This window comes from Podarcis muralis, chromosome 2, assembly GCF_964188315.1.
Source record: "Podarcis muralis chromosome 2, rPodMur119.hap1.1, whole genome shotgun sequence".
NCBI lineage: Eukaryota > Metazoa > Chordata > Lepidosauria > Squamata > Lacertidae > Podarcis > Podarcis muralis.
Window position 1 is genome coordinate 29,146,663 of NC_135656.1, and position 26,263 is coordinate 29,172,925.

At 45.5% G+C, this 26,263-nt stretch overlaps 1 non-coding gene across 1 annotated transcript; it reads left to right on the top strand.

The window, feature by feature from the left end:
* The first annotated feature begins 1,291 nt into the window (after window positions 1-1,291).
* Window positions 1,292-1,366, top strand: TRNAR-CCU (transfer RNA arginine (anticodon CCU)). Its single transcript has one exon. It is a non-coding gene; the product is annotated as a tRNA-Arg (tRNA).
* Window positions 1,367-26,263: the final 24,897 nt, after the last annotated feature.

A 26,263-nucleotide genomic window follows, 5' to 3' on the forward strand; every position in this document is an offset into this window, starting at 1 on the left:
ATAGGGTTTGCTGTGCAAAAGCTCCAAATCAGCTTTAAATGCACGCTCTGAATTGTGCCAGGATGTGACTGAACCCCACCCGAAAATGGCAAAAGCCTGGAAAGAAGTCTGAAAGGTAAAAGAGCAACTAGACGCCAGTGCTACAGCGATGAATGTTTTGAAAACACAATTTTGCCCTGTTGCTTACTCATCATCATGACTCTAAATTGTATTGTATTTCATCTTTCACTTCCTTCATCTTAAACTTATCATCTCCTACTCTCCTTGGCGGGAACACAAACCCCAACTATTACAGCCTTTTGTGAAGGATGGAGTTGAGACAAAGCACACCATTTGCTCTCAAGTATCTTACACATTAGGAATGCGGGTGGCACTGTGGGTTAAACCACAGAGCCTAGGACTTGCTGATCAGAAGGCCAGCAGTTCAAATCCCCGCGACGGGGTGAGCTCCCTTTGCTCGGTCCCAGCTCCTGCCCACCTAGCAGTTCGAAAGCACGTCAAAGTGCAAGTGGATAAATAGGTACCGCTCTGGTGGGAAGGTAAATGGCGTTTCCGTTTGCTGCTCTGGTTCGCCAGAAGCGGCTTAGTCAAGCTGTACGTTGGCTCCCTCGGCCAATAAAGCGAGATGAGCGCCGCAACCCCAGAGTCGGCCACGACTGGACCTAATGGTCAGGGGTCCCTTTACCTTTATCTTCTGCATTACTTTAGTTCCCCTTAAACCTTTCTCACAACCTACCACTGTGCTTCAGGGCCTTACTGCCTTCACCACCAAATAATCCATGAGGTGCTAAAACCATCTATATTTAGGAAGGGAGGTGCAAACAGACCATGGTGACACATTTTAAAGAAGTGACTATGGGGAAAAGACTTACTAAGTCAACAGGAAGTCAGCAGCCCAACCCACAAACTAGTTCAGCTGGAATACGTGGATTTGAGCCTATTTTGGGAGAGCATAAGAGTCCCATCCTTAGCCACATCCCTCAAGTGTGTAATGGCCCCTGCATTCAAGCACACAAATTACCCTGCATGAGCAAAACCTTTAGGCCCCTCCATTTAATATTACAAGCTATGGGGCTAATTCTGGTGTTTGCAAGAACCACTTCCTGCCGGTGCTTCACAAAGATATTATTTGCCAACTCTTGCTGCAGTGCCAGGAGCTTATCCTTGCCCCCTAGTCAAGGGCAACAGAAACACAAATAGTTGCTGCTGCCCTGTACGCCAGGAAATGCTTCCATAGGGTGCAGGAGCACTGTGCAAGAGTCTTTTGAGAAGATGGAGAGGACAAGATGGATCCTGGGGTAGCTCAGTTGGTAGAGCACGAGACTCCTAATCTCAGGGTTGTGGGTTCAAGCCCCACATTGGGTAAAGGGTTCCTGCATTTCAGGGGGTTGGACTAGATGCCCCTAGTGGTCCCTTCCAACTCTACAATTCTATGATAAGTGGCAAGGCAGCTTCAACTCCCACTCGTTCAGCAGGTGGTTGTGGCTCAGAGTACATTCCAGTGTGGCTTTAGATGAGGCCAGTAACAAAAAAAAGAACAACATCACGGGGAACCCAAGTAACAATAGCACAGAAGCGAAGATTGAAACGTTAGGATGAAAACATATGCAAGTATATGTGAATAGAATACAAAATGCAAGTCATGGAAGCTGTGGTCACTCTATAAACAACAACATAAAAACTGTATGAACCATCAGTCTGGGCTGCTCAACCCAACCCAACCTGTAGTGCTATCTGAACCTGACTCAGCGGAGGCCCGGATCCCTCCAGGTAAGCCTGATTTGGTAAGCCTGATTTGGCTCAGGCCTCGGCTGAATATGGTGCAAAGCCCTCTGTGATATATTCCATGTGAGGAATATTAACTATGTGCCTGACTGCCAAGCTGTGCTGCTTATGCTCTGGTATATATATAATCTACGAAAGCAAATATCTCACCTCTACGGGGAGGAAACCTTCCAGCTGACAAGAACCTACGAGAAACTAGAAATCCGAAGAGCCACCATCTTATGTGATCTCTTGTTCCTACGCAACTGCCGAGACAACAACTTAATTCCCACATGCTTCCAACTTAAATTCCACTCTAAAACCCCAGCCACCGAAAGGATCCTGAAACGAACTGAACTATCCCTAATCAGAAACGAACTACACAAGAAAAGATACCTACTAAACCAAACCAACAAAGATCTGCTCACTCTTCACCTCAAACTCTGTAACAAAATCCACCCTGCACTCTGGGACAAATGCAAACAACTAGCCGTCTGGAGAGCTGAAACGGAGACCTCACATAAGACAGACACACACACCAACAAACTCCACAAACTAGAGAAACGCCAGAAGCCCAGCCACCCTCCACAACAACCCATGAAACAAACAGTACATAACATATCAGACAGGATCCTCACCTCAACTGAAACCAAAGTACTCTCCAAAGGTTTCAACTTTGCAGTCGCCCCGAGACGCATCCCCACGGAAAACATCATATGCGGAGTCGAAGCTAGCCTAACCAAAATCAACCCAGATGAAGCCAATAAAATCAGACTTGAAGTCACCAACATCCTCTGCTCCAGCAAACCACCCAGAAGCAATTTACACAAAGAAGAACAGAAAGCACTCACCAACCTGAGGAAAGACAACAACATAATCATTCTCCCAGCAGACAAAGGTAATGCCACTGTTGTGATGAACACATCGGACTACCAAGCAAAACTATCAAATCTACTCCAAGACCCTACCTACCAACCTATAAAAACAGATCCCACCACCTATCTGGAAAAAACCACCAAATCCAAAATAAAAGCCTCTCCTATCAGTGAAGAAATCCAGCTAAGAATCATCCCCAGAGAAAAATCATCCAGATGCCCCAAACTCTACGGCCTCCCCAAAATACACAAAGAGGGAACACCACTCAGACCAATAGTCAGCTCCATAGGCTCACCTCTACAAAATCTCGCTAAATTTCTCGCCAAGCAACTTCAGCCCTATGCAGAATCCATCTCTTCACACGTTCCAAACTCCTTCCAGTTCATAGAAACAATAAAGAAGCAAAACCTACATCCCAATGACCTACTTGTGAGCTTCGATGTTGTATCTCTCTTCACACAAGTGCCCATTAATGAAGCCTTGACAGCCATTCAAAACAAATACAATCCCCCCGAATACATCTTGGACCTGACCAACCACTGCCTAACCAACACGTACTTCATCCACAATGGACAAAGATACAAACAGATAGAAGGAGCACCTATGGGATCACCCCTCTCACCGGTCATCGCAAACCTGTACATGGAACACTTTGAAACCAATGCTTTAGACAAGTCAGAACACAAACCCAAACTTTGGCTCAGATATGTTGACGACACCTTTGTAATTTGGCCACACGGGAAGGAAAAACTGGACAGCTTCCTCACACATCTCAACAGCCTACACCCCAAAATACAATTCACTATGGAAATAGAAGCCAACAACCAACTTCCCTTCCTTGACGTCCTAATCTACAAAAAACCTGATGGCTCCCTAGGACACACTATCTACCGGAAAAAAACACACACCAACCGCTACTTACATGCACAATCACACCACCACCCTGCACAAATAAACTCCGTAGCCAAGACTCTCATCTCCAGAACCAAACGCCTGGCTGACAAAGACCACTTGACAACTGAGTTACAGAATCTCTCAAATGTGTTAATTGCCAATGGATACCAGCAAAACAGGGTTACGAAGCTAATCCAAAAAGAAACACCCCCCAAAAACCAAGACACAGAAGAAAACAATGGCATGGCCCTCCTTCCTTATATCAAGGGCACCACAGATAAAATTAGCAAAATCCTCCATAAACACAATATCAAAACAGCCTTTTGCGCCAACCAAAAGATAGCCAATATCCTCAGAAACCCCAAGGATAAAATCCAGTTGGAAAACCAAGGGGTCTATGAAATACCCTGCAAAGTCTGCCCAGCCACGTACATTGGACAAACAAACAGACGAATAAATGCACGTATCGCAGAACACAAGAATGCCGTCAAAAAAGAAGAAAAAACTTCCTCTCTTTTCCAACACATGAAAGAAACAGGACACGAAATTAATTTTGCAGATTCCAAATTGCTCTCTAACATGGAACATCACCACAAGAGAATAATCATGGAAGCCATCGAGATAGAGAAACACCCTCACAACATGAACAAGCGTGACGACACATCCCGCTTGCCAGACATCTGGAAATTAGCCCTCCCCACAAAAACTGACACCAGATCCAGAGGCACACAGAACGCCATCACCAATCAACCACACCAGACCCAAACCCAGACCCTCTCCACAGATAAATTACAGACACCATCCAGTAGCCAAACCATGATGGCACCTCCGGATGCTGCACCCCCCTGCAATCCCTACACAGATCTGGCTGGCACAGGCCACAAAACCACAGCTCGCCCCTATACACGAAGCCAAGCCAGAGCACAACTACAGCCATCTTCTCAGAAAAACTCTTCACAAAGTTCAAGAGGTCAAGACACTAAGGCTTTAGCAACTAATCCACACCTAATGACCCACCTAAGTGGTACTCAGGATATCACTCAAGAAATCACTCAAGATATCCCTCAAGCAACTAAGGAACAAAAGAAGAAAAGGCACACTAGCCTGGGAACTTCCTCACCACACCCCTCAACAGTATTTATAGGAACTCAAACACTGAGATCCTGCTCTGTTCCAGTAACAAGAAGCCGAAAGCACCAGCCTGAAGATGACGAGTGAGACCTCGTCGAAACGTCGCCTAGACACCCCAACTTTTACACGGGAAGACACCCGAGGACACCAAAACCTGCATATATATATATATATATATATATATATATATATATATATATGCTTTCGTAGATTTTCACGGGTACAGGAATGCAGGTTTTGGTGTCCTCGGGTGTCTTCCCGTGTAAAAGTTGGGGTGGACACACTATCTACCGGAAAAAAACACACACCAACCGCTACTTACATGCACAATCTCACCACCACCCTGCACAAATAAACTCCGTAGCCAAGACCCTCATCTCCAGAACCAAACGCCTGGCTGACAAAGACCACTTGACAACTGAGTTACAGAATCTCTCAAATGTGTTAATTGCCAATGGATACCAGCAAAACAGGGTTACGAAGCTAATCCAAAAAGAAACACCCCCCAAAAACCAAGACACAGAAGAAAACAATGGCATGGCCCTCCTTCCTTATATCAAGGGCACTACAGATAAAATTAGCAAAATCCTCCATAAACACAATATCAAAACAGCCTTTTGCGCCAACCAAAAAATAGCCAATATCCTCAGAAACCCCAAGGATAAAATCCAGTTGGAAAACCAAGGGGTCTATGAAATACCCTGCAAAGTCTGCCCAGCCACGTACATTGGACAAACAAACAGACGAATAAATGCACGTATCGCAGAACACAAGAATGCCGTCAAAAAAGAAGAAAAAACTTCCTCTCTTTTCCAACACATGAAAGAAACAGGACACGAAATTAATTTTGCAGATTCCAAATTGCTCTCTAACATGGAACATCACCACAAGAGAATAATCATGGAAGCCATCGAGATAGAGAAACACCCTCACAACATGAACAAGCGTGACGACACATCCCGCTTGCCAGACATCTGGAAATTAGCCCTCCCCACAAAAACTGACACCAGATCCAGAGGCACACAGAACGCCATCACCAATCAACCACACCAGACCCAAACCCAGACCCTCTCCACAGATAAATTACAGACACCATCCAGTAGCCAAACCATGGTGGCACCTCCGGATGCTGCACCCCCCTGCAATCCCTACACAGATCTGGCTGGCACAGGCCACAAAACCACAGCTCACCCCTATACACGAAGCCAAGCCAGAGCACAACTAAATGCAGTACAGCCATCTTCTCAGAAAAACTCTTCACAAAGTTCAAGAGGTCAAGACACAAAGGCTTTAGCAACTAATCCACACCTAATGACCCACCTAAGTGGTACTCAGGATATCACTCAAGAAATCACTCAAGATATCCCTCAAGCAATTAAGGAACAAAAGAAGAAAAGGCACACTAGCCTGGGAACTTCCTCTCTGCCCAGAACATTGGAGGCTATACACCACACCCCTCAACAGTATTTATAGGAACTCAAACACTGAGATCCTGCTCTGTTCCAGTAACAAGAAGCCGAAAGCACCAGCCTGAAGATGACGAGTGAGACCTCGTCGAAACGTCGCCTAGACACCCCAACTTTTACACGGGAAGACACCCGAGGACACCAAAACCTGCATATATATATATATATATATATATATATATATATATATAGCAACCCTAGGCCAGATGCACACCCAAACCATCTATTCCGTGTCTCTGCAGCTCTACAGCTACTATTGCCATTTTAGAAGATTTTTATGCTGCTATTGATAAACTCTCATAGGCATTTACAATACTGAACAATGAAAACAGCACCCAATAAAGCAGACAAATCAAGTCAATAATTGATCAATACACAGCAGCAGAGTCAGCACAACAAACTGCGAAGCGTCCCTAACACGACGAGCCTGATCCTTACAGAGGAGTGTAACCCCATCCCATTTGGAACAGGCAGAACTCCACTACCATTAATCCTGTATTTTCTGGATTGGAGTGGTGGTAGGTGGTGCAATGATTTCTGATGTGTGTAAATTATCAGAAACAAAAACATATCGAAAGGGCTTTACCATTCTTTGCTTCCACCTCCCCTGCAATGCCACGTGGCGCAGCTAAACTTAGGCTCACACCCAATAACTTTTTGGTGGATCAGATACTGGTGTTCACTGCTGCAGCAGTTCCTACTGCTGCTGGCATGCGCTACTGCAACACTGCGCCATTAGATCAGAACGTCACCCAGTCCAATAAGAAATGAAGTCCTATACACGGGTTGCATTCACACAGAGCTAAGTGGAATTGAGGCTTCATTGATTAATAGATTGTGTGAAAGTGACAACGTTTGGGACTTAGAGCTGTAGTCGTTGGTGTGTGGGTGTTTCCATATACATTTTGAGTTTTGATCATATAAACACAAATACTGTTAGAAAACCCAAAGTGCTTTTTCCAATATTCCTTCCTCAGAAACAGGAGGATACTCTGGGGAAAAACACAAAGCATCGCATAACAACGCCGCTCCCTCCCCATGCCCGCAAAGTACTGCTGCAGGAAGCAGAAATGGTACAGTACCTGCAAGTGTCAGCTGTTTAATGAGATTAACGAGACAAATTTGCATCGCATCTCCCTCATGCAGGTGGCTTCCCTACAGAATCCGAAGGCACTGACTGTGCACTCAACCTGGATATCTATGGGATTATCAACAGAAGAGAGAGAAAGGTGCTTGCTTTCAAATAAGATTGTCATGGTTTTCAGATCATGGTTTTCTAATGTTGCCCCTTTGAGGATCATCCAAATATGCTGGAGTAGGAAACCATTTAATATCTCCTTAATATCCCCTTCCTTAATTCACTTTCCCTGCAAGTGTGTGTGTGTGTGTGTGTGTGTGTGTGTGTGTGTGTGTGAGAGAGAGAGAGAGAGAGAGAGAGAGAGGTTCAGAGTACACTCTCCCCACCATTATTATCATTTTCATCTGTTCTGTTGTCTGATTTTCTCTGACTCTATAGTAAATATTTATTTCCCATTCCCAGAAGAATAGGCCTGTTTGTTGTCTTGCCTTTGAAGAGTTGTTTCCAAATTAACTTTGATCTTTCTTACCATTTATTTCATTTGACAATGTAAAATAATAATAATTAGGAACAGGTATTGTGTAAATAATTGTTTTCCCAGCTTACCCTGCCAGCTGTAACTTGAAGATAACTTAGCATGTACAAATACATGCTAGCTTGTTCCTCAGTCAGAACGCGATGAAGACAGCAGGCAATTCTGGAGAAATTAAATTGGCATAAGCATAAGTTTGTGCATGAAATACCTTTGGTCTGATGTCAGCAGTTCCCATCAAGGAGACCTTGTGGGCAGAGATAGAATTGAAAAGCAGTCACATAGCGTAAGGGTACATTATGCAGCACACCTTGATTGTTTAGCCTCCTTGCAAATAATTGCGATGCCAACAGTGGCACCCTGTGCATACAGACTACCAATAGATAGGTTGCCTTGAGATCTAACCAGAGATTGAAATGGGGCAGAGACTCTGTTTAGGTTAATAGGTGGGCAATTAGCTAATGGGGCAGCTATGCCTGGAGCTGATTGCTAAAGCTAATCTGATCATGTTCATAGGACTGACCCAACCATTAGGCAAAGTATAGCAGATGCTAGGGGTGAATGGAATGGTGGCAAGGCGTTGGAGGAAGAGCATTTTGTGTGACCCTCAGCCTACCTAAACCAGCCTGTTTTCTTCACGCACAGTGGAAGACATCAACAGTGCTGAATGAAATAAGATTTCACTGCCAGTGCAGTTGGTTTCCCTACATGGAACAGGGAGGGAAGGAAAATACCTTGTACTGACGTGTGTGTATGTTTGGGTCATAAAGAATTAAGAAGTGTGAAATAGATTCCTGCATTGATTGGAACTGCTTCAATGCAGTAAGCAGTATTATTTGTAAAAAGGTGAAAGGTAAAAGACCCCTGGAGTGTTAAGTCCAGTCAAAGGCAACTATGGGCTGCGGCGCTCATCTTGCGTCAGGCCGAGGCAGCCGGCATTTGTCCGCAGACAGCTTTCCGGGTCATGTGGGCAGCATGACTAAACCACTTCTGGTGCAACGGGACACCGTTACAGAAGCCAGAGCGCACAGAAACACTGTTTACCTTCCTGCCGCAGCGGTACCTATTTTTCTACTCGCACTGATGTGCTGTAGTTCCAGACATTGGCTGGTCACTCCTCTCACCCCTGAACCTTGATATGTTCTGAATTTTTTGGACACAGCCAGAATTTGAAAAGCACTAGGACAAAGAGCTTTGACCCCCCCAACCCCCCCAAAGCTCAACCACTTTTGTGTCTGGATTTTCACTTTTTGAAATATGGCAAACCTAGATTCCTGCATTGCAGGGGACCATGCTGTGCGCCAACCATCCTTTTTGGGGGCCATTTCTCTGTTGTGACATCTACCATGTGGAAGGCTCCCCCCTTGAGGTCAAGTATCAGCTGTGTGTAGGGGGGAAGGTTTCATCCCCAATCAAAGACATATCTGTTGACTCATAATTTCCCTGTTAATAATCACTGATTTTACCAGTTTTATTTTCAGTTATTAATATCTATATCACAAACTTATATAAAGGGCAACTCAATTAGCCAAAGCAACATAACAAATAAAATCAAAGCAAAGTACAGTGGTACCTCTGGTTACTGTTATGTACTGAAGTTCTCACCCTGGGCCAGCAGGGGGATACTGTAGATAGTTATGCAAATGAAGGATCGAAAGTGACGTTCAGTGATTGGATAGTTTGTATGCAAATGAAGGATCAAAAGTGACGTTCAGTGATTGGATAGTTTTAGAAAATGGAAACAGTTACATTGTTCTGGGGCTCTATATAAGCAGGCTGACTGAGCTCCTCAGTTAGTTCTGTTCCAGCTTACAAATAAAGAGCTGCTTTGGAAGAATCGCTGTGTCGTCTGATATGTTCGCCCACAACTTAACAGTTACGAACTTAATTTGTTCCGGAGGTCCGTTCTTAACCTGAAACCGCTTTAACCTGATGTACCACTTTAGCTATTGGGGCCTCCCACTGCTGCCGCCGAACAATTTCTGTTCTCATCCTGAGGTAAAGTTCTTAACCCGAGGTACTACTTCTGGGTTAGCAGAGTCTGTAACCCGAAATGTTTGTAACCCGAGGTGTTTGTAATCCAAGGTACCACTGTACATTAAAGAAACAGAATAACACCTGACAATAATGTGATAGAAACTGTTGGTCATTTTCATAGGAAGGCTTGCCAAGATAATCAAGTCTTAACTTGGCACCTAAAATTCATTAAAGAAGGCACCAACTTAATTTCATTAGGTAGAGTGTTCCATAATGCCTGTGCCACCACACTAGATGCCCAACTTCTTGTTTTCCAACACTGCCAGGCAGTGTAGAATGTGCCTCAGTGGAAAAATGAAAAAACATTGGGCAGGGATATAGAGACCGGGTGTAAAGCAGATTGGCACAGCTTGGCTTATTATTATATTTTATTATTATGTGAACTGCTCTGGTGTTTCCTTGTAAATTAAAAGCAGCATAGAAACATTTTTAATAAACACTCTTGCGTGTGAATGTGGGGAGTGTCTGCTGGTTGTTCTGCTCAGCTGTGCACTGACTATATTGCAGTGTTTTTGAACCAGCAGCTGTGCTTTTGGATCGAAGGCACTGTATTGGCACAATAAGGTGACTGGAGTGGGCCAGCTAGATGCTCCTCCCTCACATGCTATGCCAGGTATCATACAGCTGCACGTCTGTGATGCCAGAACTGCATTCCTGTAGCAGTGCAAGCTGCCGGTGCCAATGCTGTATGGTTGTAAGGGTGCTTAGCTTAGCAAGCTATTCCTTGACATTGTTGTTTAGTTGTTTACTGGTGTCCGACTCTTTGTGACCCCATGGACCAGAGCACGCCAGGCACTCCTCTCTTCCACTGCCTCCCGCAGTTTGGTCAAACTCATGTTGGTAGCTTCGAGAACACTGTCCAACCATCTTGTCCTCTGTCGTCCCCTTCTCCTTGTGCCCTCAATCTTTCCCAACACCAGGGTCTTTTCCAGGGAGTCTTCTCTTCTCATGAGGTGGCCAAAGTATTGGAGCCTCAGCTTCAGGGCCTGTCCTTCCAGTGAGCACTCAGGGCTGATTTCCTTAAGAATGGATAGGTTTGATCTTCTTGCAGTCCATGGGACTCTCAAGCGTCTCCTCCAGCACCATAATTCAAAAGCATCAATTCTTTGGCGATCAGCCTTCTTTATGGTCCAGCTCTCACCTCCATACATCACTACTGGGAAAACCATAACTTTTACTATACGGACCTTTGTCGGCAAGGTGATGTCTCTGCTTTTTGCTGTCTAATTCCTTGACATAAGACTGAGTTATTAATGGTCCACGTTACCTTATGTCTGATGTTTGACCAAACACTTCCTCAATGGTAGTCAACCCTGTAACCCACCTTGGGGTGAGAAAGAGACAGCAAAAATACTTCTGCCTGTCATATGTGATAATAATAATAATAATAATAATAATAATAATTTATTATTTATACCCCGCCCATCTGGCTGGGTTTCCCCAGCCACTCTGGGCGGCTTCCAACTGAATATTAAAAACAGTACAGCGTCAAACATTAAAAACTTCCCTAAAGAGGGCTGCCTTCAGATGACTTTTAAAAGTAAAATAGTTGTTTATTGCTTTGACATCTGCTGGGAGGGCGTTCCACAGGGCAGGAGCCACTACCGAGAAGGCCCTCTGCCTGGTTCCCTGTAACCTTACTTCTCGCAATGAGGGAACCGCCAGAAGGCCCTCGGCCCTGGATCTCAGTGTCCGGGCTGAACGATGGGGGTGGAGACGCTCCTTCAGATATACTGGACCGAGGCCGTTTAGGGCTTTAAAGGTCAGCACCAACACTTTGAATTGTGCTCGGAAACGTACTGGGAGCCAATGCAGATCTCTCAGAACTGGTGTTATGTGGTCCCGGCGGCCACTCCCAGTCACCAGTCTAGCGGCCGCATTCTGGATTAATTGCAGTTTCCGGGTCACCTTCAAAGGTAGCCCCACGTAGAGCGCGTTGCAGTAGTCCAAGCGGGAGATAACTAGAGCATGCACCACTCTGGCAAGACAGTCTGCGGGCAGGTAGGGTCTTAGCCTGCGTACCAGGTGGAGCTGGTAGACAGCTGCCCTGGACACCGAATTAACCTGTGCCTCCATGGACAGCTGTGAGTCCAAAATGACTCCCAGGCTGCGCACCTGGTCCTTCAGGGGCACAGTTACCCCATTCAGGACCAGGGAATCCCCCACACCCGCCCGCCCCCTGTCCCCCAAAAACAGTACTTCTGTCTTGTCAGGATTCAGCCTCAATCTGTTAGCCGCCATCCATCCTCCAACAGCCTCCAGGCACTCACACAGGACCTTCACCGCCTTCACTGGTTCTGATTTAAAGGAGAGGTAGAGCTGGGTGTCATCTGCATACTGATGAACACCCAGCCCAAACCCCCTGATGATCTCTCCCAGCGGCTTCATATAGATATTAAAAAGCATGGGGGAGAGGACGGAACCCTGAGGCACCCCACAAGTGAGAGCCCAGGGGTCTGAACACTCATCCCCCACCACCACTTTCTGGACACGGCCCAGGAGAAAGGAGCGGAACCACCGTATAACAGTGCCCCCAGCTCCCAGCCCCTCTAGACGGTCCAGAAGGATGTTATGGTCGATGGTGTCAAAGGCCGCTGAGAGATCCAGCAGAACTAGGAAACAGCTCTCACCTTTGTCCCTAGCCCGCCGGAGATCATCAACCAGCGCGACCAAGGCAGTTTCAGTCCCATGGTGAGGCCTGAATCCCGATTGGAAGGGATCCAAATGGTCCGCATCCTCCAGGCGTGCTTGGAGTTGTCTGGCAACCACCCGCTCAATCACCTTGCCCAAGAATGGTAAATTTGAGACTGGGCGATAGTTGGCCAAATTGGCTGGGTCTAAAGATGTTTTTTTAAGAAGCGGTTTAATGACCGCCTCTTTCAGCGGGTCTGGGAAGGCTCCCTCATAGAGGGAAGCATTCACCACCCCGCAGAGCCCATCGCCCAGCCCTTCCCGGCTCGCTTTTATCAGCCAGGATGGGCAAGGATCCAGGAGACAGGTGGTCGGTTTCACTTGTCCAAGCAGCCTGTCCACATCCTCGGAGGTAACAGATTGGAATTGATCCCATGTAACAGGACCAGACAGAACTCTAGCACTCTCCCACCCTGGCCCTGCTCCCACGGTGGAGTCTACCTCCTTCTGAATCTGAGCGACTTTATCTGCAAAAAACTTTGCAAAAGCATTGCAGGAGATCTTGGGGTCCCTACCAGGCCCCGGTGGTGCAGGTGGTTCCGATAGATTGCGAACTACCTGAAAAAGTCTCCTGCTGCTGTTTTCTGCAGATGCAATGGAGGCGGTGAAGAAGGCCCTCTTCGCCGTCGCCATTGCCACTTGGTAGGCTCGACGTTGAGCTCTAGCCCGTGTCCGGTCTGATTCAGAATGAGTTTTCCGCCACCGGCGCTCTAGCCGTCTCAACGATTGTTTCATCACCCTCAGCTCCGGGGAAAACCACGCAATCGGAGAGGGCGCTTCGGAGCCAGACAGTCAATAGCCCTGGTTAACTCCGCATTCCAGCGGGCCACCAGGGAATCAGCTGAAAGGCCATCAACTTGGGATAAAACATCCCCTACCACTCTCTGGAAGCCAATTGGATCCATTAAGTGGCGGGGGCGGACCATCCGAATCGGTCCCACCTCCCTGCAGAGGGGAAGGGTCGCGGAGAAGTCCAGTTGCACCAGGAAGTGATCTGACCATGGCACTTCTTTTGTTTCGCTTTTAGATAATGTCAGATCACCAACATCTGTAGAGGTAAACACCAAGTCTAAGGCATGTCCGCGGCTATGAGTTGGGCCAAACTTATTCAGGGACAGCCCCATGGAGGCCATGCTTTCCACGAAGTCCCGAGCGGCCCCTTGTAAGGTCGTGTCGGCATGGATGTTAAAATCCCCCAGGACAACCAAGCTAGGTGTCTCCAGGAGCATATCCGCCATGACCTGAAGCAGCTCGGGCAGGGAATCCTTGGTGCAGCGGGGAGGTCGGTACACCAATAGGAATCCTGTACTGCCCCTATTGCCCAACTTCCAGAACATGCACTCAGAAAATTGGGTCTTCCCAATAGGACGCCTGGTGCAGACTAATGACTTCCTAAAAATCACTGCAACCCCCCCTCCCCGCCCACATGACCTGGGTTGCTGTGCATAAGAGAAACCTGGTGGGCAAGCAGCGGCAAGGACAGGCCCATCTGCCTCATCCAACCAGGTCTCTGTCACACATGCCAGGTCAAATCCTCCATCCACAATCAGGTCGTGGATGGCAGTGGTTTTATTCATCATTGACCTGGCATTGCACAGCAACACTTTCAGGTCATGTGGGTTTCCCTTGCTGATTCCAGTATCCTTCCGGTCAGGACCAGACCTGGAGGCAGGGATAGTCCTCAACCAACGACTAAACCTGCCTCCTCGGTAATGACATGGTCTGGTCTTAGCGTAACTCCTCCTCCGGCCCGTGATCACTGAGATCGGGTGTCCCAATACATTCCCTCCTGTGGAACCTGCCCCAGCCATTCTATTGGCTGAGGCCCACTCCCAGGCAGCCCTGACCCTTCCCCTTAAAAGGCAAAATACAAACTATATAATAACTTAACAGAATAATAAAAATAGAAGCACAGCAAAAAACAATAGTGCTAAAATTAAACTGTTCCCCACCCTAACTAAATACTTAACCAACCGCAAACAGAAATAAAATTATAAAATTATAAAACATTATAAAAAAACAACCACCACCATTTAAGGTGCAGCAAATTAAAAGCAGTTAAAGCATTTAAAACCATTTTGTCACTTGCTGCAGGTAGCTGCTCAGGCCTCTAAACTGTAGTGGTGAGTGCAGGCCCCGCCCCCTAGGCCGGATGGAGTTAGCAGGAAAGGGAGCGGTCCTCCCAACACTCACGCAGGTGGCAACAGCAGCAGTGATCTCTTGGGTCTCTGACTCCACCTGCCCATTTTAGAACCAAGCCAATGGAACCAATGGCCTATCAACGCCAGCATCCTGTTCCCCACAGTAGCCAATCAGATACCTATGTGAAGCTCAGAAGCAGGTCTAGGGCAGTAGCTGCAGGTTCTCTGAGGCAGACCCTCCTTTGATTCTAAAGGCAAGGCATGGTCATCATCCCTAGCAGCCATGGATAGCCTTGTCCTCCATGAATTTGTCTAATCCTCTTCTGAGGTCGTCCAAGCTGGTGGCTATCACTGCCTCTTGTGGGAGTGAGTTCCACAGGGTAACAATGTGCTGTGTGATAAACTATTTACTAGTACTCTTGTCTGTCCTGAATATTCTACCATTCTTCTTCATTGGATGCCTGTCCTAGGACTGATGGGAGAGGGCAGAAAAGCTTCTCTCTATTCACTTTCTTTTAGTCACGTCACCAAATTGGCATGTCCAGAGGACCTGTCTTGAACGGCTCCAGTATGAAGTCAACAACCTGTGCAAAGCAGCTAATGTGCTACCTCTAACCTGTTCACAGATTTATTAATATTATTATTATTATTTAGAATTTGTATACCACCGTATACCCACAGGTCACAGGATAAAATCACAATATAAAAAACACAAAATACATAATCAAAATAAAATCAACCCAATAACCCCAACACATTTTAAAAGGACACTGGATGTCGATCAACCAAAGGCCTGGTTAAAGAGGAACATTTTTGCCTGGCACCTAAAGGTGTATGATGAAGGCGCCAGGCAAACTTCCCTGGGGAGAGCATTCCACAGACGGGGAGCCACTGCAGAAAAGGCCCCTTTCTAATGTTGCCACCCTCTGAACCTCTAGAAGAAGGGGGCACACGAAGGAGGGCCTCAGAAAATGTCTCAGGATCCGGGTAAGTTCATAGGGAAAGAGGAGGTCCTTGAGGTATTAAGCTCAAGCCACATTTATTTTCATATTACTGAAAATGTGTTGTGCAGTGGGCTCAGTTGTGCTCTGAATCTGAGGTGAAGCAATCGCACCACTGGTTTTTGTTACCCGGCACAATTTCACTCAGTTTCGACCCGCTGCTTTGTCTGTGTGGATTAGCCATCAATTCAATGCCTAATGTGAGAAGGGGCATGTATAAACAACACTTGCTTGAGTTAACATGAGGGGAATGTTGAAAAAGTTGCATTCTCGCACCTTCACAGAGAGTTGGAAGAGTCGCTGTAGTTTCCACGCCCACCTGAAATGTCCTTTTCACAGAAACAACTTCACACCTTCCCCCCCTCTCCTAAAGATTTATTAAGACTAAGGGGAAAAGTTCTGAGAGAGATGGCTGCTGCCATCTAGTGACCAAGTCAAGCAATACAGAGACACTGCATTAATCTAATAGGGGCACACAAGGTGTTAACTAGCAGAGCGAACTGGGGTTGGTTTCGTTTCATTAAAAAAAAAAAATAATTCCAGTGACTTTTAGGGACATTTTAAACGGAGCTGGCACATTGCCAGAAATCTCTGGGGTTGCCTTTTCTTCACATGACCATTAACTTTCCCTTTCTTTTTTGATACTGTTCATTTATGAGGTCAAAACCAGCACTTAAAAGTCTAAGACTCAGCATCCATTCTATGCAGCCACCAGCCTCTCCTGCAGTTCTAATATTTCATAATTATCACTGGGGCAATTGGGAGTCAGAAGAACAATGGAATGGAAGGAACACTCAGCCAGGCTGTGCAGCCGAGGGAGTCTCCTTATTCACTCAATATTCCCCCAATCCTCAATTTTCCCACACTGCAGTAATTTAGTTGTTTATTTAGAAGGACACAAAACACATCAATTGTACGGGGCTGGTTTAATGGTTCTGAATGGTGGAAAACGGAATGCAGGCATGAAGACCCCTTCTCCCGCCCCACTGCCTGAGCTCCCCATCCTCTCTGAGCTCACCTCCTGTGCTTTAAACAGAAGCAAGAACCCAGGAGGTGAAACAGATCTATCACCTAACTTTCCGTATTAAGAAAAGATCCAGTTGCCGGGAATCCTTGACTATGACTGAAATTGCAGCTGTTAGAAGCAGTGCACCCTGGAATTAATGTGCATTGGAGACTTTTTCTTCCCTTTGTCCAACCAGACTACAGTTGCCCTCTCCATCACCTCTCCACCTTTGCATCGGGGCAACAAGTCAAGAGAGGTGGGACGTGTAGAGGAGTTTTACTTGTTTGGCTAAAAAAAAAATGGGAAAGATTTATTTACCAGCCTTCAGCAATGCTGAAGGTAAATGGCATTTCCGTGCACTGCTCTGGTTCGCCAGAAGCAGCTTTGTCATGCTGGCCACATGACCCAGAAGCTGTTTGCGGACAAACGCCAGCTCCCTTGGCCTATAGAGCGAGGTGAGCACCACAACCCCAGAGTTGTCCGCGACTGGACCTAACAGTCAGGGGTACCTTTACCTTTGATGACTACCTTATTGTGGGACTAAGACTAAGGGCTTATTCACGTTTACGCTTTGCCCTGCTCTTAAAAACAGCGCTTAAAAACTCTGTGTATGACCATTGTTGAGTTATTTTGCCCCAGAACTTTCCCCATGAAAATCTTCTCTTTAGTAATCAGTTGGACCGTGCCTGGAAAGAGCAGAGGAAAGGTAAATGTGGAGAAGCCCAAATGTTTTTTGATCTTCAGAACAAATGCTCACAGTTGGTATCCATGGGTGCAGAAGGCTTCCAGATTATTTGATATTTGTTATCCCATACCAAGGCCTGCTCTGTATTTTTTTTTTGGGGGGGTGTTAAATAAACATATGCATTCACACACAGAGAGAGATGTAGATCTATCCTGCAAAGGGCATTATATTTAAGACACATAACCTTTCTAGTCCCCATTCCTTCTAAGTGGGGATGTGATATCTTCACCCTCATTTTAGATCTGTAAAGCTGAGCAATGCTTTGCAATATCCTGTCTGTTGGGGATAGCCTGTGCAATTTCTGTATTAATTTACACCTCCTTTTGCGCAACTTTCCCAGACACGTCAGGCTCCTTTCCTGTGTACCTGCAACATGACCCAAAGGTACATTTTCGCTGTGTCAGGCAAGCCATCACTTAAAATCACCTGGGCCCTGACGGACCATAAATATAGAAAACCCTGCCTTTATCCCTCATCTGTGACCATTGAGAGAAGCAACACCCTGCTTCTATACTTGAGAAGACCCTCCCTGTGTTAGTAGTGGACAATTATAACTACACTTCCGTAGGTTACTTAAATGTCGAACTTTACTTTTTTTGTTATCTCTTATTTTTATTCTTAATAAAAGCTGTTAAAGTAAAAACCTAGCTTTGGCACTTTATTTGCCACCCTTCCTGGCCACTAACTGGCTCATAGCGCTGGGGTTATTCCCCTGATTAGAGTTGGATCAGCTTTTTGGAAAATGTTACAGGCACAACTGGCCTACCTCGCAATGCAGTCTTAGCATGAAAGGGTGTTGAACGCAGTCAGCAAGGATCTCCGGGCAGCAGGTGACATGGTCAGAAACTAAACTGAACAGACTAGAGGGAAATCTGAATAGTTTAGATTAGAGGGAACGGAATAGATTAAAGAGAAAATTATATTGGTACAAAGAGGGTTGGGGAAGAAAAGGGCCTATGCCAGTCTACCTGCGGCAGTCCAATCTGATCACATGCCTAGTAAACTGTAACTATTGAGATTTCCTCTCCTAATCTAATCTGGTGGGCAGAGCATTGCACTTGCAAGACCGAGGCTCAAATTTAATTATGGCTTTTTGTAATCCGGCACTGTTCAGTCACAATTCCTCCCCGTTGGTATACTGGGAATAATACTTGTCTCGACCTATGTTATTGTTGTGAGGATGAAATATGGGTTTGTGAGCCCTATATTTAAATGCTACCTCTGTTTTCATGAAAGTAGTTCATGTGCTTGGCTGTGAATCTACTTGCTTTTTTTAAAATTACAACCACCTAACAGAGTAGCTGAAGAAGGTATGAATTAATTTCCAGCCTTCCTGGGTCACACACATTGCCACAAAACAGAGATAGCGGAAGGAGGTTTAGAAGCCACATTTCTCTAAAGCATGGCTTGAACCACCAAGTCTGCTGCTGCATCTAGCTTAGGGCTTCCCTTATTTTTCCCCAAAACATAAAAAAATCATTGTTGATAATTTCATCCCACCACACAACCGAAACAAGGCAGGGTACTATTAACCACATCCCACCAGTGTTTGATCACATATGTCCCTGTTTATGGAATGCTCTCTCCAGAGACATCTCCCTAGGCTCAACCTTGTCATCATTTCTGACTTTTTGCTTTCCTGGACATTTAAGCAGTACCATTGATATGCTATTGTATTGCTAAATCTGCTTTTAAATGTGTTTATTTGATTTACTTTTAGTACTTGGGTTGTAAATTGCTTCTAGGTGGCGTGGGTGGCGCTGTGGATTAAACCACAGAGCCTAGGACTTGCCGATCAGAAGGTCGGCGGTTCGAATCCCCGGGACAGGGTGAGCTCCCGTTGCTCGGTCCCTGCTCCTGCCAACCTAGCAGTTCGAAAGCACGTCAAAATGCAAGTAGATGAATAGGTACCGCTCTGGCGGGAAGGTAAACGGCATTTCTGTGCGCTGCTCTGGTTCACCAGAAGCGGCTTAGTCATGCTGACCACATGACCCGGAAGCTGTATGCCGGCTCCCTCGGCCCATAAAGCGAGATGAGTGCTGCAAACCCAGAGTCGGCCATGACTGGACCTAATGGTCAGGGGTCCCTTTACCTTTACCTTTAAATTGCTTGTGGACTTTATCTTTTAGTGGGAATCTATGTACAGAAAACCTTCTGACCTCCTTCCCTTTACTGCTAACAGTTACAGGGGCCATCCTTTTATTTTGTACATAGCTCCCACCCCCAGCCACATTTTCTCTGTTGTCTAGGCAGCGGTGACTTTACATAAACACCACAAGGCACAGGAACTAAACAGTAGCAAGCCCAGGTCCCTACTATCCTGTGTGTGCTGGAAAAGGCTGCACAGGCCTAGGCTTAGCAGAAGCTCTGTTTTAACCTTCAGGCTGAGCACAACAGACAAGGCCAGAAGCCAAGAATGTGTTCATTCACCACCTAGGGAAACTCCTAATGCTAACACAGCAGCAAGATTAACACCTGTATCAGCTGAAACACCGCTTTAAACTGTGTGTGTGTTGGCATAACCACGGAGACAAGGTGAGCCCATTGTAGCACATGAAGGTCAGGTCAGTGGAAGTTTTTCCACCAACTGCCCTTACAGTTGCAGACCATCCAAATGTCCCTGTTTCCCAGGGACAGTCCCGGATTTACAGAAGCTGCCCCGGTTTCTGATTTGATCCCGGAATGTCCCGCTTTTCCTTAGGACGTCCTTATTGCCATCGGAGAAATGTTGGAGGGGATGGAGTTATGTGACCCCCAAGCCAAGGAGATATGCAACCTTTAGAAGACATCTGAAGGCAGCCCTGTATAGGGATGATTTTTAAAAAATGTTTAATGTTTTATTATGTTTTTATATATGTTGGAAGCCGCCCAGAGTAGCTGGGGCAACCCAGTCAGACGGATGGGATATTATTATTATTATTATTGGCGTCCCTATTTTCATTGGAGAAATGTTGGAGGGTATGCAGTTCATGACAAATTACCGTATTTTTCCGTGTATAAGACTAGGTTTTTTAACCAAAAAATTATGTTTAAAATTGGGGCTCGTCTTATACACGGGTAGCGCTAAGGAGTGTTTTCTTAATTTGGAGTCCCCCAAAATAGGGGGCGTCTTATACGTGGGGCGTCTTATACACAGAAAAATGGGTAAATGCAGCAGTCTTAATTTGGACAATCTATTCTGAGTAGTATTCTCATGCACAGATTCCGAAGAAGATAAAAAAAAAAGTGCTGCTCCTCAAGCTGAAAACGGTTGTGATTGCAGGATCTCCACGTCTGCTGCATGAGGCAGCTGCCTCACTCTACCTAACGATAGGGTCATTGCTGCCTAAGGGCAGGCCATCAAGCAGGTGAAGTACAGATATGCCAATATGTAGTGGGGAGTTGGTAGCCACCTGATAAGGGCCTGGCCTTGGATACTTATTCTTTTTCATTCAATTTATTACCCACCCTTCATCACACTGGGATACAACAATTTCAAACACACTATTTTGAAAAGGTCGGGGGGAAACACTGTCAGAAGAAAAGGGTGAGCCACAAAAACATACATCTCAGGTGTCCAAGCCCAAGGCAGGGCGATGCATGTTCCGCATATGATGGAAAGTGAACAAAGTTGCTGTAAGCACCTTTGTGGGAAGGGGATTGCACAGTTTTGGGGATGCACAGAAAAGGCCCTGTCCCAGGCTGCCACCCTCCCCTAAAAAAACTCTTGGTGTGGAATTACCAAGAGGACCCCCTCTGCTGATCCTAACACCTAAAAGGCTCTGTAGGGAAGGAAGCAGCCTTTCAGATATTTGGGGCCTAAGTTGTTTAGGGCTTTAAAAACTAATGTGAGCATTTTGGATTAGGCTCATAAATAAACTGGCAACCAGGGCAGAGGTTGCATATATTCTAAATGGAAGGTGACCCAGTAATCTGGCTGCTGCATTTGGTGGGGGGGGCAGTTTAAGTTTTCCATTCATATTCCCCACACAGAGTGCATGACAGTAATCCATCCTGGATGTTCCCAGAGCACAGAGGTTAGGGGTATCGCAGTGGCCAAGTCAGATTTATCCAAAAAGGGAGCATAGCAACAGCAAGGCACTTTTTCATGTATTGCTAGCTTTGCCTGCTAGAAGCCATTTCTGTCTTGTCTTTGTTCTGTAGTCACCATGGTTTTCAAGCTCAAGGAACATCTTGTGGTTTGGTTTTTTTTACCTGCTTCTAGATTTTGCATGCAATTTTTTTTTTTTTTAAAGCTACTCAGCACCAGTTATGCAAACTAGACTAATGCACATAATTCGGCATGAACTGTCACGAAGGCTCAACTATTATAGCTGTGGAAAAAATCCATCCTGTCACCATATGCTATGGTCGGTTCTGTTCATTTCCATGGCGATGCCAACAAGCACATTTTAAATAGTGTTGCAGCGGCACTAGTGTTATCTTGTTCTTGAAGTCTCCACAGAGGCTTCAACCAAATGATGAGAATTTGATTACTGTATTCCTCTTATAAATCTCAGCAGGATCAGTTCATCCTCTCTTACACTTGACATGCCACAGAAAGCAGATGGACGAAACTATAACTGGAGGGGAGGTTAGGGCGCCACGTGAAGCTTATATATCATTGGTGAATTTGTTTCTCACACATGTGGGCAGGATAGCTCAGAGACAGCCTCCCACTCTGTACAGATCCACTGCTGATGCTGATGATACCCAGAATGCCCTTTAACAAAAGTTTATTCTTTCTTGCAGCTGTCACTATTAATCTCCAACATCATCTTCTGATGGCAAAGGAGGCATTTATTATTTAGAAAGTCAGACAAAGGCCCTTCCATGTACTCATGTTCCGAACTCCCAGAGATTGGTAGGCTACGCAGAAGGTTAAAGCAAGAGACTGTTTCTCTGAGGCCATGATAACCAAGAAGTGGCCTCTGAAAGCAGAGCTGGCTTTAGACATTTTCATACCAGAGGCAACATCAAAACACATGTTTTGTTCACCAACGACAGTCCCTATTTCCCAGCACCTTCCCTTGATAAATCTCTTTCGTTATTTTGGCCTTTTTTCCCTTTGGAAATGCCTTGCAAAAATTAGTGTTTTGGCGTTTTTCTTCAGAATGTAAATCTCGGGAACAGGGAAACAGATTACCATATTGTGTGCCAATGCAGGCACAAGAACACAAAGGCACCACGCTTTTGTGCAAGGCCTCCCAATTTGCACATTGCAGCTGCTGAGCTGTATTTTGGAACTTATGACAATCTTATTGGGAGTACAATAGATTTTTAACCAAACAAATATCCTCTTCCCACCAGAGACAGGCATTTGCAGATTTTACGACAAAAGACCAAAACCTTCAGCTATGCGTAGTTAGTCAGGGATGGAGGAGACCAGGGCAGTAAAACTTGGGTCAGAGAATATGGGTGCTTGCTGCTCCTATTTCCCTCTGCGAAATGGTGGAGGACTTGAAAATAGTATATTTTCTCTCTGTCTTAAAAATCTATCGACATGGAAGTTGGAGGCAAAAAATGACACTCCAACATATTGCCAAATCTGCTTAGATTTCCACCCCCTCCGCTTAGAAGCTTCCCAAAGTCCAAGGCTGAACATATTTTGTGAGCACTGTTAAGACCTGTTTAGACTGGCTTTTGGAGATCTGGCAGAGTTTATTTTAGTGTTGTAGTTTTATTAGGTTTCATTGCATTTTAATAGGTGTGGGTATGTGCGTGTTTCTGTCTGAAGCCTTTAGGGTGAGCTGTAAATTTGAATCAATACATGGAATGAGCTTCTAATACAGGTAAGCGAACTCTTTCTTCAACCTAGCTTTCCATTAGGCATGGTTTAAGGGGGACCGCAGTGGAATGTTGCAGAGAGGTTTCCTGATGGCTTTGGTGAAATGCGGCAAATAATATAAGGGAAAAGAATTAGAAAATAGATATAAGTATCACTTCCTTAGAGACTTCCAAACCTACACTCCCCACACCTTGTATATTAAATTGATTTATAGGCCAGTAAATGCAAAACCTCACATTGCTAAATAGCTCTCCGGGGATCCCTTAGTAAGATGGGAATAGCTTATGCAATTTGCATAATTGGTTGGTTGGATAGGGCTTTTGTTTTTAAAAGTCATGCTCTTTAACTAAGGATAACCAATTTGGGATATTTGGGCAGCAAAAGAATTAAGTGCAAAGGATGCTGAGTTATGTTGCCCAGGAGTAAGTGCTAGAGTATGAAGCCATTTCCCCCCCCTGCTGATATTCCTTTCCTTTCGTAGTCTGGTAACTGAAACTGTCTCTGAAAACAAGGGTGCAATGTGTACTCTGGATTGTTATCAAGTGAGCTGGACTTCTTGAGCCTAACCAATGAAGCAAGCTGGTCTTCCCTTTACTGATAGGGTCAATATCTAAAAGGCTCTCAGTGTACTTCCATACAGGTCTACTCAAAAGCAAATCCCAGTGAGTTCAATGTAACTTAACAGCTAAGAAAACTGAGCAGAGTCTCAAATTATGCACCCCTTGCTTAACAAATCATGTTACAGGAAAATTACCTCTCCAGTCATCGAGAGAGTTCTGTTGGGAGAAATTGTTCCTCACATCTCTGGCTGTTCTCCTATGGAGTGCTGAAGAATCCTGTCATTTCCCTTTCTCCCTAACACCTTCGTGAAGCTCCCAAGATCATCCAAAGAACAGGGTTGAAGTGTCATCAACATGCTGACAACACCCAGGCTTCTTTTATATCAGATTCAGGTGCTGCTTCTTTCCTGGCGACTGTGGCTGTGTGGGGCAGAGTGGAACAACCTTAGGTGGAATCCAGACAACACAGAGGTAACACTGGTCAGAAATCCACATTAGCTGGAGGAGACCCATCTGTGTTTACCATATCCTGGAAAGACCCTCAATTTCCAGATGGAAACTGTGGCCGGAACTAAATATTTTCCCAGGTAAAAAAGATTATCATTGGAGAACAAGGTTTTTGGAACCTATTGCCCATGCTTTTGTCAACATCCAGGTTTGAAACTGAGGAACTTTGAAAGAAACCACTGCTGACACAACACACCAGCCCATTTGAAGGATATGCAATAACTTATCATTTGATTCTGGTTACCATTTTTAAGATCAACAGCCCAAGCCTCATCTTGTATGTACATTCTAGAAGAATGGACAAAGATTAAGAGACACATTTGCAATTCCTGCTCTGGCCCCACCTACTTTTCTATCTGGCCACATCCACTGAATGAATGTGAGCCCTAACAGTTTTGGGATGATAATACCGTAACATGGGCCTTGGCTGGGGGGGGGGGGGTTCCTCATCCCTGCATTAGGAAGAGTTTGCTGCCCCATTGCTGCCCCCTGGAGAGGCCCTGATCCAAGTTTTAACTTAGGGTGTATTAACTAGCAAAATGGCACCCATGTTGAGTAGGGCCTATACAGTATTCCTTCCATGGGGGATGTTACCCATTCACTCCCATCCCTGCCTTGAGAAACAAGTCAAAATGTCTTTGTTGACCCAAGCTTTCCAGTTTTCACAGGCATTCAGACTTCTTCAGTTGGATCATTTACTCTTGTTAATTTGTTAAAGCTTTGCCATAGTTTGAGTGGAAGCTACTCTGGTTTTACACAGAAAGATGGGTTATAAAATCTACATACCTGTCAATACTTTTCTTGCCCTGTGACTGGCTAATTTAGGAATGTGGCCTAGTTTATTTTGTCTTGACACAGAACCCCCCTTTCCTGCCTTTAAGAGTATAGACTATAAGCAGCAATAAAATAAAATATACCAAGCTTCTGCAAGATTCCTTGCAGTATCTGTGAGAAGGAACTTGCATGGTGTGGTAGTACTGGAAGCTGCAGTATAGAATGATCTTTCCCTCATCAGCTGCCTTGGTGTACCCCAGAGTCTGTACTTGCTCTACTTTTATGGTGTTTGTAAACTCTAGCACTCAATACAACGTACCAGGGACAGGTAAGGTTGAAAAATGGAAGGAATCTCTATTGGTCTGAGGGAAACAACATCTCAGTCATCCTTCAATGGAAATTGTAGCTTCTCTAGAAAAGCTAAAGAGATAATGGAACATCAACCAGGGGTGGGAGGGGTGTTGGGAAGCTGCGGCCTTCCAGATGTTGCTGGATTCCAACTTGAATCATCAATAGCTACACTGGCAATGCTGTCTGAGGCTGTTGGGGGCTAGTAGTCCAATAACACCCGGATGACCACAAGTTCTTCACCCCTGGTCCCCACCCTGACTCTAATTGTGGGTGGTTGACTGCTTCAATGCCCCCAAAACTTGATTTATCTAGAGTAGGGGTAGGGAACGTCTGGCCCTCCAGATGCTGTTGAGCTACAGACATCCCATCATCCCTGGCCACTGGCCATGCTGGCTGAGGCAGATGGGAGCTGGAGTCCGAGAACAAAAAGTGTCGCAGGTTAGCCACTCCTGATCTATAAAGCAGGCTAGGAGTTCAGAAAAGCCATTCTGATTTGGCCAATACCTGAGCAAAATCCTCTCCCTGCTTTCCTTCTCCCAGTAGCCCAGTATTGCACTGGGTTGGCATAGAAACCACATCAGGGCCAGGCACCACACAGCAGCAGTTACATAAGCTCAAGAAAGGAAAGGAGGAAATAAAAATAAAGAAGCAACTCTTCTTAAGGAAGATGCACGGAGGCCACAAGGGATAACTAGCTCAGGAGGAAAGGTGCCCACTCACACAGAGTTTAAAAGGCAGCAACTCCCTGAAGTCAAGGCAGCGGGAAGAACATCCATATCAAGCTGATATCTAGTAGAAGCACTGGTCCCTCGTGGACAACTTTTGAGTAATGCTCTGTTTAGAGTCTTGCCACTTGCGTAATGGGTGCTAAACTTTGGTCTCTTCCATGTGAAGAGTTTTATTCCCAGGAACACCTAAGAAAAAAAGAAAACCCAGTAATTT